This window comes from Ursus maritimus, unplaced genomic scaffold (assembly GCF_017311325.1).
Source record: "Ursus maritimus isolate PB19 unplaced genomic scaffold, ASM1731132v1 scaffold_14, whole genome shotgun sequence".
Taxonomy (NCBI): Eukaryota; Metazoa; Chordata; class Mammalia; order Carnivora; family Ursidae; genus Ursus; species Ursus maritimus.
Genome location: NW_024423786.1, coordinates 50,481,277 through 50,491,489, shown reverse-complemented (window position 1 = coordinate 50,491,489; position 10,213 = coordinate 50,481,277).

Sequence of the window (10,213 nt, the reverse complement as noted above, 5' to 3'; positions counted from 1 at the left end):
CTTACTGATTTTGTGTCTGGGTGATATAATCCATTAATGAAAGTAGGATACTAAAGTCCTCTACTATTATTGTATTGCTATCCGTTTTTCCCTTTAAGTCTATTAATATTTGCTTTATGTATTTAGGTGCTTTTATGTTGGATGAATACATATTTACAATTGTCTTATCCTCTTGCTGATTGAACCTTTTAGCATTTTGTAGTCACCTTTTTTTCGTCGTGCACTGAAATAAAGTTCTCAGACACCAATCTGAGCGGCCATGCAGGGCTGCCTCTGCGAGGGAGAGTAGCAGCAGCTGAATCCTGCACACAGCTTTTATTTTATCAGAAAAGCAAGGACAGATGCCTCAAAGTGTGGCAAAGGAGTTCAAAGAGATGGCAAATATCCTGAAGCCATAAAGCAGGCTTGCATTCTCCCCTACGCATAGGCATGTAGGGAGGCAGTCACGGGATAAGGGAGGAGAGGAATATTTGGGCTAGCAATCGCCAGGTGCGAAAAGGGGGGCACTGAGGGTTACATTCTTCCATAGCTCCTAACCTGTGCCCTGCCCCTGGAGATCATGGGATCCTGCGACCACTGGGCCATTGCATTCAATAACCTGAGAACAGGAATGCTGCTGATGTTTCAGCTGCTTCCACGATCACCCCTTAGGGCTTACAATATATTTTCTAAGAATAACTCCACACCTTTGTTTTTTGTTACAGTCTTTGTATTAAAGTCTGTTTTGTCTGATTTTGCTATCCCAGCTTTCTTTTGGTTTCTTTTTGCATAGAACATCTTTTTCCATCTGTTTTATGCCAGTCTTGGCCTGTCAATAAGCAGCGTTGTAGTTAGGCCATTCTACTTTCTTTATATGTATGTGTGTATTTTTTTTTAATATTTTATTTATTTGACAGAGAGACAGCCAGCGAGAGAGGGAACACAAGCAGGGGGAGTGGGAGAGGAAGAAGCAGGCTCCCAGGGGAGCAGGGAGCCCAGTGCGGGGCTCCATCCCAGGATTCTGGGATCACGCCGAGCCGAAGGCAGACACTTAACAACTGAGCCACCCAGGCGCCCCGAGTATGTATTTTTAAATAGGCTCCACACCCAGCATGGAACCCAGTGCGGGGCTTGATTTCCCAACCTTGAGATCAAGACCTAAGCTGAGATCAAGAGTTGGACACTTTACCAACTGAGCCACCCAGGTGCTTCTGTGTTTATTATTCTTTTCCTACCTCAAATCAAATACATAGCCCATTCTTCAGACTTTCTTCTATTATGTAAGCATTTGAATTTTTGGCTATCTCTGTATTTCTAGAGGTGAATCTCTAACAAAGTTTGGATGATTAGTAATTTTGTTACTTTTCAGTTATAAATATTTAATTTGCACTGTGGTGTACCGTTTGACATTGTTTCAAAATGTGTCTATTCCACCATATGTTGTATTTTTAATGTTTTTGTTACTGGTTATAACCAAGTTTCATTGTCTTTACAGAATTATATTAATCTTTTGAAATGTTTGAGATATGCTTTCTGGCCTTGTATATGGTCAATTTTCAGAAGTATTCCATGCAAGCTTGAAAAGAATGTTTGCAGCCAGCAGTGCTCTGTGTCTCTGGGTCCAGTTCATTAATTGTTTTGCTCTAGCCTTTGTGGTTATTGAATGTTCCTCTATTCTATTCCAGAGAGGGGTGTATAAAAAATGTTCTACTCTGATGGTATCTTTTATAATTCTCTGTTTATTTGGTCCATTTTTGTTTTCTGTTTTTGAAAGCTGTGTTATATTCCATTTTGGAATTGCTGTAGCTTCTTGGTGAATTAACTTTTAAATATTACGAGTAACCCTTTATCTCTATAAATGCCCATTTTATTAAAATCTCTTGTCAACTTTTATGTATCTTTATCATATTGTTTCTCCTGTATTTCTCAACCTGGTTTTTTAAACGTTTTAGATGACTTTTTAAAAACATGAACTGTCATTTAAAAACTCTAAATAAAGTTCTCATTTTGAAATAAATTCAGGCATTCAGAGAGGTAAAAATAGGACCTATGTTCCTGTAGATCTTTCACCCACCTCTCCTGAAGGTTAACATCTTAGGTAACCATAGTATAATTATGAAACTAGGAAATTAACATTGATAAGATATTATCAACTAATCTACAAACCTTATTCAAACTTTATTTGGCCTGTTTTTTGGGCCAGGGTGCATTCAGAATCACACGTTGCACCAATATTGATAGTTTTTAAATCCACAATAACAATCTCATTTAATGGAAGCATTTAGTCCATTTATTTGTAATATATTTACTAATATTTGGATTTAATTCAGTTATCTAATTTTATGCTTTTCATTTGTCTTATTTTTGTTTTTCTTTCTTTGAATTCCATTTTTTCCTCACTTATTTTTTCTCTTGATGTCTAAAATGTATACACTGTATTACACTGAAAGCTTTGTAGTTTAAGGTCTTAATTAGGGGCACCTGGCTGGCTCAGTCACTAGGGCATGCAACTCTTGATCTTGGGGTAGTGAATTCGAACCCCATATTGGGTGTAGAGATAAGAAAAAAAAAGTTAAAAGTTTTAATCGGTATCTTTCCTCTCTCATAAAGCATACAAAGAATTTTGAATACAGTCATTTTAATCAACTACCTTCTGAATTATACCTAGATACAGTACTTATAGACAAGTCCAGAATCACACAAGATAAAATATAATAGTAACCACAAACCTGTGGACACAACTACTAGGAAACAAACTGATAAATAGGCAAACATAATGGACAGTCCCCTAGATGCAGACATTGAAGCCCAGATACATACTGTGATATATGAAGAATGGCTCCAGATTATTTGTACTTCTTTCCATTAAGGTGATGTTTCTGTATCCTCCCCCGCTGTTCATTGGCTGACCTTGTGTGTTTTCTTGAACAATATATTTGGAAAATCCATTTGGCATTTTCTACTGAATTGTAACATAGGTACACCCTATCCAACGAAATGTGACCATCAACATAATGTAAAAGGTTACTCATAGGAACTTGATTTGAGTAGCTTTAAGTGCCCAGAAAATTCAGTGCCTAGTCTTGCCTGATTTGGGTCCTCAAACAATGAGCCATGTAGGCACTGAAGTCTGTCTGGCTGCCCAACCAAGACAGAGAAGATAATTCATAACCCTGCCTTCCTCTTGAGTATAATACCCAGTCCTTACCAGCTAGTAAGCCTGACTGGGGAACCCAGGCAACTAAGAGTCCATCCTACAGCCTTGCTTGGGCAGGTAACTAAGCTAGCATTCCTATACCATTGTTAGCAGTCCCATCTGCCCAAGGACACTACCAGCAAACAGTCCAGAAAGCTAAACTGACCTGACTGGTAAAGGACTGTCTCTGCCAAAGTGAACCTGTAAATCCTGAAAGAGGAGACCACTTAATCAAAATTTGCAGATACCCATGTAAGTAATCAAGGATCATGAAAAACCAGGTAAATGTGATACTGACAAAGGAAATTAAGAAAGTTCTGATAACTTACCCTAAAAAATGGAAATCTATAAAATGTCAAAATATTCCACTTAACGAATTTAGTGAACTAGAAGAACACACTGATGTATAACTAAATAAAATTAGAAAAACAATGCATGGAGAAGATGAGAAGTTTGGTTGTTTTTGATGGTTTCTATTTCTTTGTCAAACAGAGGGGTGCCAGGCTGGCTCAGTTGGCAGAGCATGCAACTCTTGATCTCAGGGTCATGAGTTTGAGCCATGCACTGGGTGTAGCAATTAAACTTAAAAAAAAAAAAAAAGAAAAGAAAAGAAAAGAAAAAGAAAAAAAGAAAACAAATCCTAGAAATGAAGAATACAATTAATGAACTGAAGAATTCAATAGAAAGCTTGAAAAGCAGATTTGACCATGCAGAAGAATGAATCAGTGTCCTAGAAGACTAGACAGTTGAAAGTACTATCGGAGCAGCAAAAAGAAAAAGAACATAATGAAAAGAAACAATATCTGCACTATGGGAAATCCAGAAGAAGATTTAAATCACGGAGGGCTTAAAACTTCTCAAACCCAGAGAGAAATGGACATCCAGATCCATGAGACCCATAGGACCCCCACTAGGCTGAACATGAATAGGGCTGCAGCAAGACACATAATTGTCAGAAGTCAAAGACAAAGAATTTTGAAAGTGGCAAGAGAAAAGAGATAATTGATATATATAAGGGAGCTCCCATGATGGGTGGATTTCTCAATAGAAATTTTTCAGGCCAGGAGTGAATGGAATGATATATTCAGAATATTGAAAGAACTAAAGTGTCAACCAAGACTTCTATACTGGGCAAAGCTGCCTTTCAAAAAGGAAAGAGAGAGAAAGACTCTTTTGACCAATCAAAAGCTGTGGAAATTCATCACCACTACACCTGCTTTATAAGAAATGCTAAGGGGAGTTCTTTGAGTGGAAGTAAAAGGACACTGATTAACATCATAAAAACATAAGAAGGTAGTGTAAAACTCACTGGTAACAGTAAATACTCAAAGTTGGATTCTGTAATATGGTAATGGTGGTGCATGATTCACTTACAACCCCAATATAAAAGTTAGAAAACAAATACAGTAAAAATATCCATAAGTATAATAATTTGTTCTGTACACAATATGTTTTAAAAATATGTAAGCTGTACCTTCATTAACCTGAAACGTGAGAGGGAGAAGTAAAAGTAAAGAATTTAGAAATGCCACTGAAGTTGTTACCAGTTTTAACAGGGTGTTAAAATTTTAAGATATTTTATGTAAGTCTCAATTAACCCTATGGGGGGGGTGGAACCTGTAGTAAAAGTAAATAGGGGCACCTGCCTGGCTCAGTTGGTAGAGCATGCAGCTCTTGACCTCGGGTTCATAAGTTCAAGCCCCACATTGATAAGTCAGAAACTGATACCAAAAGATAGCAGAGAAAAACAACAACCCAAGAGCAGGATAAAAACAAGGATTAAAGGGTAAGACAGAAAACGATGAACAAAGTGGCAATAGTGAGTCCTTACCTATCAATAACTTTAAATATAAATGGATTGAATTCTCCAATCAAAAAACGTAGAATGGCTGAATGGCTAAGACAACAAGATCTGGCAATATGCTTCATACAGGAGACTCACTTTAGCCATAAAGATACACACAGACTAACAGTGGAGGGATTGAAAAAGATACTCAGCAAATGGTAACCAAAAAAGAAAAAAGCAGGGTTAAGTACACTTGTAGCAGACAATACATTTTAACCTGAAAATGGTAAAAAGAGACAAGGTTATTACATTAATGATAAAGGGATTAATCATTCAAGAAGATATAACTAATGTAAGTATGCATCCAACATCAGAGCCTCCAAATACACAAAGCAAAAACTAACAGAGCTAAAAGCAGAAATGCATTAATATTGGGAGACTTTAATACCCCACTCTCAACAATGGATAGATCAGACAGAGTCAGTAAGGAAATAGATTTTAACAAAACCACAAACCAAATGGACCTAACAGACATATACAGAACATTCTATCTGACAATAAAATACAAATTTTACTTAAGCACTCCTAGAATATTATCTAAGACCATATGTTAGGCCACCAAAAAAAAAAAAAAAAATCCTACCAAATTTAAAGATTGAAATTATACCAAGAATTTTCTCTGACCACAATGGCATGAAAAGAAAAGGTAAAACAGGAAGAAAACTAGAAAGTTCAAAACCACTTCAAAATTAAACCCTCTACTGAATAAACAATGAGTTAAATAAGGGGGAAATAAAATAGTATCTTAAGACAAAAAGGGGAACACAGCATATGAAAACCTACAGGGTGCAGCAAAAAGATTTCTAATAAGGATGTTCCTAACAATAAATGCTTACATTAAGTAACAAGAAAGATCTTTAAAAAAAAAAAAAAAATCAAGTAACCTAACAACCCTTTAGGAACTAGAAAAAGAACAAAACAAACTGCCCAAAGTTACCAGAAGGAAAGATAGAAGGCCTAGAGGAGAGAGAGAAATAGAAAAGGGGAAACAATAGAAAAGATAAAAGTAAGTGTTCATTCTGTTAAAAAAATAAACATAATTGACAAATCTTTTGCTGGACTTAACCAATGAAAAAAGACCCAAATTGACAAAATTATAAATGAAAATGTAGACATTATAACTGATAGAAAGGATAAGAGGCTACTATGAACAACTATATGCCAAAAAACTGGATAACCTAAAAAGAAATGTGATAATCTTAGAAACAAATCAATGAAACATGAAGAAATAGAATATCTGAACAGACCAATTACTAATGAGATTGAATCAGTAATCACAAACTTCCCAACACACAAAACCCCAGGACTATATGGCTTTATTAGCTAATTCTACCAAACACTTAAATTAATGCCAATCCTCCTCAAACTCTTTCAAGAAAAATTAAAGATGAGGAACACTTTGAAATGCATTCTGTAAGGCATCTACCAGCATTACCCTAATACCCAAAGCCAGGTAAGGACATTACAAGAAAGTTATATACCAATACCATGATGAATATAGACTCAAGAATTCAACAAAATATTAGCAAACCAAGTTCAAAAATACATTAAAAGGATTATACACTATGACCAGTTGAGATTTTTTCCCTGAGATGCAAGGATGGTTCAATATACACAAATCAATAAATGCAATGTCACATTAATGAAACATTAAAATACCATCTTAATGTAGAAAAGGTATTGAGGAAATACAATATTATTTTAAAAAGCCTTGAAAGATTGGGTATGAAAGGAACATACATCATCATAATAAAGGCCATAAGTGACAAACCTACAGCTAACATTAGACTCCACAGAGAAAAAGGTTTTCCTCTAAGATTCTGAACAACGGGGCTACCCACTCTCAGGACTCCTATTCAATATAATCCTGGAAGTCCTGGCTAGGGCAATTAGGCAAAACAAAGAAATCGAAGTCATCTAAATTTGAAAAGAAATACTTGCTATCTGCAAATCATATGAATTTTTTATATAAGAAATCCCAGACTCAACCAAAACCAAAAAGTGTTGGAACTAATCGATGATTTTAGTAACGTTTCAGGATATAAATGCAACATACAAAACTCAGTTGCATTTTTATACACTAATCATAAAACATCTGAAGAAGAGTGAACATAATTCCATTCACAACATCAAAAACAAAAAATACCTAGGAATAAATTTAACCAAAGAAGTGAAAGACCCGTGTGATGAAAACTGTAAGACTTAGCTAAAGAAATCAAAGAAAACCCAAACAAATGGAAAGACATCCCATGTTCATGGACTGGAAGAAATAATAGTTAAAGTGATCCATACTAGCCAAAGCGATTGATAGATTTAATGCAATCTTCATCAAAATACCAATAGTATTCTTCAGAGAAATAGGAAAAACAACCCTAAAATTTGTATGTAATCACAAAAGACCCAAAAGAGCTAATGCAATCTTGAGTAAAAAGAAGAAAGCCGGAGGCAATTATACTTCCTGATTTCAAACCATACTACAAAGCCAGAGTAATAGAAACAGTATGATGTTGGCATGAAAATAGACATAGTCCACACATCTATACGCTGACTAAAAGAGATTCGCTTCAGATACAAGGATACACACAGACTGAAAGTGAAAGGATGGGAAAAGATACTCCATGTAAATGGAAACCAAAAGAAAGCTGGCTTATCTTTACTTATAAGAGACAAAACAGACTTAAAAACAGACTGTAAGAAGAGACAAAGGACAGCACTAATGATAAAAGGGTCAAACAAGTAGATGCAACATTAGTATTTACACACCTAACATAGGAGTACCTAAATATATAAAGCAAATATTAACGACCCTAAAGAGAGAAATAGCAATATAGAAGGGTTCTTTAATATCCACTTTTCATCAATGGATAGATCATCCAGACACAAAATCAAAAAGGACACATTAGTCTTAGTTGACACATTAGACCAGATGGGCTTAACAGACATTTCATCCGAAAGCAACAGAATATGTATTCTTAACTGCACATGGAACATTCTCCAGGATAGAACACATCTTAAGTCCCCAAACAAGTCAATAAATATAAGTATGTTGAAATCCTATCAAGCATCTTTTCCAATCACAGTGATATGAAACTGGAAGTCAATTACAAGAAGAAAACTGGAAAATTCACAAATTTGTGGTGATGAAATAATAGCTACTGAATAACAAAGGGGTTAAACTAAAAATTAAAAATTAAAAATATCTTGACAAATGAATATGAAAATATACCAAAACATACAGTATGTAGCAAAAGCAACAGCAAACAAATGCCACATCAAGAAAGAAGAAAAGTTTCAAATAAAGAACCTAAGTTTACTCCCAAAGGAATTCGATAAGTAAATGAAGGAGACTCTTGGAAGATGGAGGAGTAAGGGCTTACCTCATCCCATGGACACACTGAGATAACAGTTACATCTATACAACGAACTGGAAATGACCCGAAAACTCGCAACAACACACTTTCCATGGTTAATCATAAGAGAGGAGGCTACATTGAAAATGGTAAGAGGGGCAGAGACACGGTTGAGAACAAAAACCCTGGGAGGACTGACCACAAATGGGAGGGGCACCACAAACAGAGAAGAGACCAGACCCCACATGAGGCACTGGCAGCACTAGGAACCTGCACTGGTTCCCACAATATCTGGCTTTGAAAACCAGGAGCCTTAAAAATTAGCAGGCTTAGAGGAGCCCGGCTGGCTCAGTCGGTAGAGCATGCAACACTTGATCTCAGGGTTGTCAGTTCAAGCCCCATGTTGGGTGCAGAGATTTAAAAAATAGAATCTTTTTAAAAATCCCTATCTCAGAAATCACCAAGCTTAAAGCTGAGAGCGCCAGAGGGTGATAGGAAACTTGGGTCCCTGCCCTTAAAGAGCCAGCATAATAAATAACTCTGCCCAAGAAACAGCACAGAAGCAGCAGTTTGAAAAGTGCTTGGGGTGTAAGTGAAGGAGATGTATTGACTAATCTTAGAGCATGTGCTGGAAGGCAGGAGTCTTCAGGAGATTTATCCAGGAATAAAAGTGCTGGTCAACACCATTTCTCTCCCAGATGCTTGTGGGAGCCAGCACCAATACTTTCAATCTACCTTCTAGCAGTATGTGCCCTGCCCCCGTGTGCCCTGCCCCCATGTGCCCTGCTCACCCACCCCTTCCAACTCACCCACCTCAGGAGGTGTTCCTCCAAAGCAACTCCTTCCCTGCTATTCTATACAGGCAACCCTGGCAGAGACCAGTGCCACTCCAAAGGGACTCCTGCCCTTGGAAGGGGGGAGATAGCCTCACACACCAGCAAACCCAAAGTCCAGTAGCCCAGCCTCTTAGCTGGCTGTGCAGAGAACAAGACTTCAGCATCAGTGAGCCTGCAACTGAGGCAGAAAGGCTAATTACAGACATCTAATCTGGTGGCTGGCCTTGACCACCAGTGAGAGCCTCTCGGATGCCAGGGAGCAGGCCCTGTCCTTTGGGGCACCTGAAGCTGTGGCAGAGAAGGCACCTAATCTGACTGCTGGCCTGGTCCGTCACCAAGTCCATGGCGACCTCTGTCCTTTCAAACCCTGCCCAGTATGCTCATAGCAGGCAAAATGGGTCACTGAAGCTGACTGGGCTCAAGCCAATTGTGTCTCAGCCACAATTGTAGGGGAATAGCAGCCCACACACAGGACACCCTGGAGCACCTGATTCTGGAGACCAGGGAGAACTGCACTACAGTGCACCATAGGACTTCTACAGAAGGCTACTACTTTCAAGACCAAGACATGTAACTTACCTACATAATACACAGAAGCAAACATTTCGACAAAATGAGGACACAGAAGAATATGTGCCAAATGAAAGAACAAGACAAAATCACAGTAAAAGAGCTAAATGAAACAGATAAGCAATATGCCTGATAAAGAATTTTAAAGTCACGGCCATAATACTTGAGAGGATGTTCTCACTGAGAACTTCAACAGACAGAAAGCTTTAAGAACAAGGGGAAGGGGGGGGGAGAAAGAGGGGAAGATGAGGAAGAGCAGTAGTAGCCACCAGTTAGGGTTGAAGAATTCAGCAGTTGAAAGGAGGAGTACAACAGAGGGAATCGACAGCAACTTAGAGGCTGCAGAGCAGATGAGTGATCTGAAAGACATGGTAATGGAAAGCAACCAAGCTGAATAGAGAAAGCATTAAAAATGAGAATAGGTTAAGGGAACTCA